The sequence below is a fragment of the Arachis hypogaea genome, chromosome 17 (genome assembly GCF_003086295.3).
Source record: "Arachis hypogaea cultivar Tifrunner chromosome 17, arahy.Tifrunner.gnm2.J5K5, whole genome shotgun sequence".
In the NCBI taxonomy this organism is placed as follows: Eukaryota; Viridiplantae; Streptophyta; class Magnoliopsida; order Fabales; family Fabaceae; genus Arachis; species Arachis hypogaea.
In genome coordinates this window covers 97,430,194-97,440,276 of record NC_092052.1, presented here as the reverse complement: position 1 = coordinate 97,440,276, position 10,083 = coordinate 97,430,194, and the positions used below count along the sequence as shown (strand labels likewise).

At 41.7% G+C, this 10,083-nt stretch overlaps 1 non-coding gene across 1 annotated transcript; it reads right to left on the bottom strand.

Annotated features, from left to right (window-relative positions):
- Positions 1-5,809: 5,809 nt before the first annotated feature.
- On the bottom strand, positions 5,810-5,916 carry LOC112768120 (small nucleolar RNA R71). Its single transcript, XR_003185558.1, has one exon. It is a non-coding gene; the product is annotated as a small nucleolar RNA R71 (small nucleolar RNA).
- Between the last annotated feature and the right edge of the window lie 4,167 nt (positions 5,917-10,083).

Genomic DNA, 10,083 nt, shown 5'->3' with positions numbered 1-10,083 from the left:
CGGACACGTTTAAAAAATATTTCTGGGCATGCGCACGCACACCCCTGTGCGTCCGCACGTGACCCAATTCTTTTCTAAAACTTTGTTTTCAAGCTCTTCACATTCCCAACAAGCTCGTAACCTTCCGGAATGTTATTTCACACTTATAAACCCCCAATTTCATCCCTTAAGTCTTAATTTGATGTTAAATGCCTAGTGTTTGAGAGAAGGCTAGTAAATGGGTAACTTGTGGGGGAAGAAAAGGGATGTAATGATGAGTATAATGTATAATGATGATGTGAGCAGTTGGGATGGATGGTGGAGTGCTGAATATCTTTTGAGCCGAAAGGGCTGAGTATGGAATTATGATTGGTAGGCCGGAATGGCTGAGATGTATACTAATGTATGGCTGTGATTATTGCATATATGCTGAATTGATTATTATTATGAATGTTACACTTCATCTATCTGAGATACGAGTTTCCCTGGGTGAAAGCAGTGGCTAGCCACCACGTGCTCCAGGTGGAGACTCGATACTCTGCTGATCCTATGTCGCAAGTGTGGCCGGACACTGTGAAAGTTCCGGATGAGCTCGCCCCTGTGAATATACACCAGTGAGGGTGTTGGATATAAATTATGATTATGTTTGTGGATAACTCGAGTTGACGATGCGCGACAGAGGGACAGTCTGATGCCAGGGCATTTTGGCCAGTTTCACTGACCTTTTCTTTACTGTTTTTAGGGTAGTTTCATGCATTTCCTTAGGAAATAAGCTAGTTTTGGGTAGATATTCATTTACATCTTGATTCAAGCATACATTGTGCACTTTACATGATTTCATGAGGATTTTGCATGAATTAAATGACAAATTGGATGTTGCATTTCCCATGACTTGGACTAGAACTTTGATACACTTTATTGCTTGATTTCAAGACAAAAGAAGCAAAGAAGAACCACATTAGTAGCTACGTTAGTTACAATAACGTTAACACTAACGTGGAATGGGAGTAACTTGCAAAGTTAATGAGAAAAGTCATTGCCAATAATGCTCTCGAAGCCATAATTGCCCACGTTAAGAGTCACGTTAACTAAGCTAACGTGAACTCTAACGTGGAAGAAAGGAAATAGAGCCAACGTTAGTGACACTTAACATTATCACTAACGTTGGACCAAGCTCATAAGTGGCCACGTTAGTTGCCACGTTAACTTAGTTAACATGGCCTCTAACGTTAAGAAGAAAAGGGGGACGCCAACGTTAGTGTCATTCAACTTTCCCACTAACGTTGGCCAAGTCACAAGAAGCCACATTAACTCCCACGTTAACCTAGTTAACGTGGAAGCTAACGTGAAGAAACTAGGTGGTCGACAACGTTAGTGACACCAAACATTGTCACTAACGTTGGGATGAACACACAATATCCCCAAGAAGCCATGTTAACTCCCGCGTTAACCTAGTTAACGTGGAAGTTAATGTGAAGAAGAAAGGTTATCGACAACGTTAGTGACACCAAACATTGTCACTAACGTTGGAAGGAGCCAACACAAGCCACAATGAGCCACGTTAACTCCCACGTTAACTTAGTTAACGTGGAAGCTAACGTGAGGAGAGGGATGATGAGCCAACGTTAGTGACATTCAACTTTGTCACTAACGTTGGAGATGGCTAGCACAGCCACGTTAGAAGCCACGTTAACCTAGTTAACGTGGACTCTAACGTGGGAGCTAAGGGGCACATTCGAACGTTAGTGACAATGTTAAGTGTCACTAACGTTCTCGAAGGTTGGCAAGCCTACGTTAAAAGAGCCACGTTAACTAAGTTAACGTGGACTCTAACGTAGGAAAAGGGGAGGCTTCTCAACGTTATTGGGAAAGTTGTGTCCCAATAATGTGCGCGAAGGACAAAGAGGCAACGTTAGTGGCAACGTTTGTGCCACTAACGTTGAGGTTAACGTGGCTCTTACTTGTGTGAGGAACGTTAGTGAAAAAGTTGAATGTCACTAACGTTCTTGAACCCATATTTTCACTGAACGTTAACACCACTAACGTCCTGAGCTAAAGTCTCTGCCCACTTCACACTTTCTCTCTGCAAGTAAAGCCAAGTGGTGCACGAAATTGTGATCTCCAGGCTCGAACAAATCCTGGTAATGGCTCCAGAGCTTAGTGCTCTGATCTTAATTCATAATTGTCACAACTTCGATACAACTAACCAGCAAGTGCACTGGGTCGTCCAAGTAATACCTTACGTGAGTAAGGGTCGAATCCCACGGAGATTGTTGGTATGAAGCAAGCTATAGTCACCTTGTAAATCTCAGTCAGGAAGATATAAAGTGATAATGGTGTTTTCGAATTTAATATAATAAGATAGGGATAGAAATACTTATGTAAATCCTTGGTAGGAATTTCAGATAAGAGAATGGAGATGCTTTTCGTTCCTCTGAACCTCTGCTTTCCTGCTATCTTCATCCAATCAGTCTTACTCCTTTCCATGGCTGGCTTTATGTGATACATCACCACTGTCAATGGCTACTTTCGGTCATCTCTCGGGAAAATGATCCAATGCCCTGTCACGGCACGGCTAATCGTCTGGAGGCATCACCCTTGTCAATGGCTTCATCTTATCCTCTCAGTGAATAATATGCTCACGCACCCTGTCACGGCACGGCTATTCATCTGTCGGTTCTCGATCATGCTGGAATAGGATTTACTATCCTTTTGCGTCTGTCACTAACGCCCTGCAATCGCGAGTTAGGAGCTCGTCACAGTCATTCAATCATTGAATCCTACTCGGAATACCACGGACAAGGTTTAGACTTTCCGGATTCTCTTGAATGCCGCCATCATTCTAGCTTACCCCACGAAGATTCTGGTTAGGAGATCTAAGAGATACTCATTCTAGCTTAATTCATGTAGAACAGAAGTGTTTGTCAGGCACGCGTTCATAGGGGAGATGGTGATGAGCGTCACACATAATCATCACCTTCATCACGTTCTTGGGTGCGAATGGATATCTTAGAAGCGAAATAAGAAGAATTGAATAGAAAACAGTAGTACTTTGCATTAATCTTTGAGGAACAGCAGAGCTCCACACCTTAATCTATGGAGTGTAGAAACTCTACCGTATGAAAATACATAAGTGAAGGTCCAGGCATGGCCGAGATGGCCAGCCCCTCTGATCTAAGAACCAGGCGTTCAAAGATGATCCTAAGATCCTAAGATCCTAAGATGATCAAAAGATGTCTAATACAATAGTAAGAGGTCCTATTTATAATAAACTAGTCACTAGGGTTTACATGAGTAAGTATTTGATGCATAAATCCACTTCCGGGGCCCACTTGGTGTGTGTTTGGGCTGAGCTTAAGTGTTGCACGTGCAGAGGCCATTTGTGGAGTTGAACGCCAGTTTTTGTGCCAGTTTGGGCGTTCAACTCTAGTTTTGGATCCTTTTCTGGCGCTGGACGCCAGATTTGGGCAGAAGGCTGGCGTTGAACGCCAGTTTACGTCATCAATTATTGGCCAAAGTATAGACTATTATATATTGCTGGAAAGCCCTGGATGTCGACTTTCCAACGCAATTGGAAGCGCGCCATTTCGAGTTCTGTAGCTCCAGAAAATCCACTTTGAGTGCAGGGAGGTCAGAATCCAACAGCATCAGCAGTCCTTTTTCAACCTCTGAATCTGATTTCTACTCAAGTCCCTCAATTTCAGCCAGAAAATACCTGAAATCCCAGAAAAACACACAAACTCATAGTAAAGTCCATAAATGTGAATTTAACATAAAAACTAATGAAAACATCCCTAAAAGTGACTAGATCCTACTAAAAACATACTAAAAACAATGCCAAAAAGCGTATAAATTATCCGCTCATCACCAAGCCCAATGAAGAAGATAACTACTTCAAACTCAAGATCCAAAGGCCCAGACCCAAGACTTGAAGAGCCAACTAGAAGAGTAGAAGAGTAGTATATATAGGAGTAGCTTTGAATTATTTAAAGAGTTGGAAATTATAGGGAGCCTCTGGGCATAGAATTACTCTCTGTATTTACTTTCTCTGCACTTCTAGTTTCATCATGTATTCTCCATCTTTGTTTTCATTTTCCAGAGCTATGAACAACTAAACCCCTTTCATTGGGTTAGGGAGCTCTGTTGTAATTTGATGGATCAATACTAGTTTTCATTATTCTTCTTCTATCTTTTCTCTTGATTTTACTTGAAAGCTTTCGATCTTCATCCAATTGGGTAGTTATCTTGGAAAAGAAGCTATTCATACTTGGATCTCTTCTGAACCTTGAAAGAGGAATGAAGAGATCATGCTAGAAATACTTTCTCATGCTGGACCAAATTGGGTTTGGATGGATATGTGACTATAATCCTCTCAACACTTGATTTGGGAAATGCATGTGGTATAATCCGTGACCATACTTCATCTCTTCTCATGAGCAATTGACCAAGGAATTGGTTATTGATCAAGATTTGAGAGATTGAATTACAAGAAATTGTAATTCGATCACTTAAGATTGCCAAGGAGATCAATGAGTGCATTGATTGAGGAAGAGATGAAAATGAAATTGATCCGGAGAATGCAACATCTCCTGGGCCTAATGAACTCCTCATTCCTGATCTTACCCATTCTCTTTAATTTCAGTCATTTACTTTTATGAGCAATTTTCCCATTCCCATTTAAGATTCTGCAATTTACTTTCCGTCATTTACATTCAGCTTTTTATTTCTAGCATTTACTTTTCTGTTATTTACTTTCCCGCCATTTAATTTTCTGCAATTCTCAACCCAAATTCTGATTAGCTCAACTAGAACATTCCTCTAATTAAAGTTGCTTGATCAATCAATCCCTGTGGGATTCGACCTCACTCTATTGTGAGTTTTTACTTGACGACAAATTCGGTACCCTTGCCGAAGGAAATTTGTTATGAGACAAGTTTTCCGTGCATCATGTTTATGGCGCCGTTGCCGGGGATTGATTGTGCATCAACAATGGTTAAATTGGAGGATCACTAGATTGAGCATTTTATTTTTTGTTTGATTTAATTTTCTGTTTGAGTCATTTACTTTCTGTTTTAGTTAATTTCTTCCCTTCCCCCTACTTTTTCTTTGTTATTTACCATTCATTTCACTAACCCACTAACTATTTGATAAATTGCATCACTCACACTAACAGTAATTCTGACAGATATACTTTCTGCACCTATTCTCTTTGCTTGTACTTGTTGGTTGTATGACAGGGAGAAGAAGCGGGGCTTCAACTTCCTTTGATTCTGAACCTGAGAGAACCTTCCTTAGACTAAGGAGGGAGGCAAGAGAAAAACGTGTAGTTGGTGCTGAAGAAGAGGAGGAACACTTTGAGGAATACTTTGAATCAAACATGGAAGAAAACATGGAAAACCATCAGGAAGAAGAGACTCACAACCATGGCAGAAGAGGTCGAGCAAATCATGCTGGGGAGGATAGAAGAGTTCTAGGCTCTTACATCAATCCAAACCCAGGAAACTATGGAAGTAGCATTCAAAAGCCAACCATCCATGCCAACAATTTTGAACTGAAGCCACAGCTCATCACCCTTGTTCAGAACAACTGTTCGTTCGGAGGAAGTGTCCAAGAGGACCCCAATCAACATCTAACCACCTTCCTGAGAATATGTGACACAGTGAAGTCTAATGGTGTTCATCCTAACGCCTATAAACTGCTCTTATTTCCATTCTCACTCAAGGATAAGGCAGCCAAGTGGCTGGAGTCTTTCCCGAAGGAGAGCTTGACAACTTGGGAAGATGTGGTGAACAAATTCTTAGCAAGATTTTACCCCCCTCAACGAATCAATAGGCTGAGAGCTGAGGTCCAAACTTTCAGGCAACAAGATGGTGAGACTCTATATGAAGCATGGGAGAGATTTAAAGACCTAACAAGGGGGTGTCCACCATATATGTTCAATGAATGGGTGTAGCTGTACATTTTCTATGAAGGCCTGTCATATGAATCAAAGAAGGCAGTAGACCATTCATCCGGAGGATCTTTGAACAAGAAGAAGACCATTGAAGAAGCCATAGATGTCATTGAAACTGTAGCAGAGAATGACTACTTCTATGCTTCCGAAAGAGGGAACACTAGAGGAGTGATGGAGCTAAACAATGTAGATGCTCTGCTGGCTCAGAACAAGCTCATTACCCAGCAGCTGGCTGACCTCACCAAGAAGATGGAGAGGAACCAAGTAGCAGCAATCTTCACTTCATCAACAACCCAAGAAGGAGTGAATGAAGAAGTAGAGGGTAGTCAGGAGCAAGCCAACTACATTGGGAATTCACCTAGGCAAAACCATGATCCATACTCCAAGACCTACAACCCTGGATGGAGGAATCACCCAAACTTTGGGTGGGGAAATCTACAAGACCAAAGCCTTGATCAAAGACACCCAAATCCCAACAATGCAAGCCACCAATATTTCACATCTAGACCATATCAACACCCCAATAACAACACCTCTCTACATCCACATTAAAACCAAAATAACTTACCTCATCCTTCCACCTCTAATCACGATCTACAATCATTGGATGACAGAATCTCAAAGATTGAGAATCTACTTGAAGGCATAGGCAAAGAGATTCAAGATAGTAAAGCATTCCGAGAAGAGGTGATGTTCAATATGCAGAATCAGGATGCTGCCATCAAGAAACTTGAGACACAAATTGGATACTTATTCAAGCAAATTTCCAGCCACAACCTTCGCAGCAATACTAGCTCAACACAAAGGGAGGAGTGTCAGGCTATCACCCTTAGGAGTGGGAAGGAACTGAAGGAAATCCCCCAGAAATCACAAGAAGAGGACTCAAATAAAGAGGAAGAAGAGCAGGACGAAGCTCGAGTTCCCATTTTGAGTTCACAAAAAGGGGAAGGAGTGTTGAAGCCAGACGCCCCAAGAGTCCCATACCCTCAGCAATTAAAGAAGAAAGGGGATGACAATCAGTTTTCGAGATTTTTGGAAATCTTCAAGAAACTGCAAATCAACATACCCTTTGCTGAAGCAATAGAACAAATGCCACTCTACGCCAAGTTCTTGAAGGAGCTCATGACTAAGAAGAGAAGCTGGAAGAAAAACGAGACTGTGATACTAACCGAAGAATGTAGTGCTATCATTCAGCACAAACTACCCCAGAAATTGAAGGATCCCGAGAGTTTTCAGATCCCTTGTATTCTAGGGGAAATCAGAGTGAAAAAGACTCTTTGTGACTTAGGAGCCAGCATCAATTTGATGTCGGTAGCTATGATGAGTAAGATGAAGATTAAGGAAGCTAAACCAACAAAGATGGCCTTACAATTGGCAGACCGATCGTTTAAGTTCCCGCATGGCGTCGTAGAAGATTTACTGGTGAAAGTGGGAGATTTTATCTTCCCAGCAGACTTTGTAGTGCTTGACATGCAGGAGGAAGCCACGGCTTCCATCATCCTGGGAAGGCCATTCTTGGCCACTGCTGGAGCTGTCATTGATGTACAAAAAGGAGATCTCACCCTGAGATTACACAATGAAAAGATGACGATCAATGTGTTCAAGGCCATGAGTTACCCACCAGAGCAAATGGGAGAGTGTATGAGGTTGGACTCACTTGAAGACGTAGTGCAGGAAAGTTTTGAAGAAGAAGAACCTGAAGGTATAATAGAGGAGGAGTCTACGTTTAGTGAAGAGGTTGCAACAGCAGAGAGTCAAATACAAGGTGCACCAAAGGAAGAGAACGAAAAGTCAGAAGCACCCAAACTTGAACTCAAAGCATTGCCACCCTCTCTCAAATATGCATACTTAGGAGAAGATGAAAATTACTCAGTAATTATAAGCTCATGCCTCAGCCAAGATCAAGAGGATGAACTGCTCAAAGTACTGCGAAACCTCAAAAATGCCATTGGTTGGACTCTTGCTGACTTGAAGGGGATAAGTTCGGCCATATGTATGCACAAGATACTGCTGGAAGATGATGCCAAACCATCCATTCAATCCCAAAGGAGGTTAAACCCAATCATGAAGGAAGTGGTACAGAAAGAAGTTATGAAGTTATGGTAGGAAGGGGTAATTTACCCGATCTCAGACAGCCCTTGGGTTAGCCCCGTGCATGTTGTCCCAAAAAAGGGAGGAATTACCGTGGTTCCCAATGAGAAGAACGAACTAATTCCTACAAGGACAGTCACAGGATGGCGGATGTGCATAGACTACAGGAAGCTCAATGAGGCTACACGAAAAGATCATTTCCCCCTTCCATTCATGGATCAGATGTTGGAAAGACTCGCAGGGCACACTTATTATTGTTTTCTCGACGGTTATTCAGGATATAACCAAATAGTGGTTGATCCCAGAGATCAAGAGAAAACCTCATTCACTTGCCCATATGGAGTGTTTGCCTACAGGCGCATGCCATTTGGGCTATGTAATGCACCTGCGACTTTCCAACGATGCATGCTTTCTATCTTTTCAGATATGATAGAAAAATTCATTGAAGTTTTTATGGATGATTTCTCGGTATTCGGAGATTCCTTTCCTAGTTGCCTACATCACCTCGCCTTGGTATTGAAAAGATGCCAAGAGACCAATCTGGTCTTGAACTGGGAGAAATGTCACTTTATGGTGACAGGAGGAATAGTCCTTGGTCACAAAGTTTCTAACCAAGGCATTGAGGTTGACAGAGCCAAAGTAGAACTTATTGAAAAACTGCCTCCACCCAGTGATGTCAGGGTAATTAGGTGCTTTTTAGGGCATGCTGGTTTTTACAGAAGGTTTATTAAAGATTTTTCAAAGATAGCCAAGCCCTTGAGCAATCTCCTTGTATCTGATACACCATTTATCTTTGATGAAACATGCATGTTAGCTTTTGAAAATTTGAAAATGAGGTTATCCTCTGCTCCTATCATTTCTCCACCTGATTGGAATTTACCATTTGAATTAATGTGTGACGCATCTGATTTTGCAGTTGGGGCAGTGTTAGGACAGAGGAAAGATAACTTAGTCCATGTGTTATACTATACGAGCAAAGTCCTTAATGATACTCAAAGAAATTATACCACTACTGAAAAGGAGTTGCTAGCAATAGTTTTTGCATTTGACAAGTTTAGATCGTACCTCATTGGTGCTAAAGTGATTGTTTTTACAGATCACACAACACTTGAATATTTGTTTGCCAAGCAAGAATCAAAGCCAAGACTAATAAGATGAATCTTATTATTGCAGCAATTCAATATTGAAATCAGAGACAAGAAAGGAGTGGAGAACAAGGTAGTAGATCACCTATCCAGGATTCCTCATGATAAAGGTGGAATACCTGATACAAGTGTGAACGAGTTCTTCCCTGATGAGTAGTTGATGATAGTTCACAAAGCACCATGGTTCGCAGACATTGCCAACTTCAAGGCAACTGGGGCATTGCCTCCAGAGATCAATAAACATCAAAAAAGGAATCTCATGAATGATGCAAAGTACTTTGTCTGGGATGAGCCATATCTATTTAAGAAGTGTTCAGATGGAATCCTTAGAAGATGTGTTTCGGAAGAAGAAAGACGAGAGGTCCTATGGAATTGCCACGGCTCATGCTTTGGAGGCCACTTTGGAGGGGATAGAACTGCATCTAAGGTGTTACAAAGCGGATTCTTTTGGCCCACCCTTTTCAAGGATGCCAAAGAACCAGTAAAGAGCTGCAATGAATGCCAAAGATCTGAAAACTTGCCCAAAAGAAATGAGATGCCACAAAATTTCATCGTGGAACTGGAATTGTTTGATGTGTGGGGAATCGATTTCATGGGACCATTCCCAACCTCATACGCAAACAAGTACATCTTGGTAGCAGTGGATTATGTTTCCAAGTGGGTAGAGGCTATTGCAACCCCAACAAATGATAACAGGGTAGTCATGAACTTCCTCAAGAAGAATATCTTTAGCCGGTTTGGAGTCCCATGAGCACTCATCAGTGATGGAGGGAGCCATTTTTGTAACAGACCACTAGAAGCTCTTCTCCTACGATATGGGGTAAAACAGAAGGTAGCCACACCTTACCATCCGCAAACAAGTGGACAAACTGTGATATCCAACAGAGAGCTAAAGAGGATTCTGGAAAAGACTAT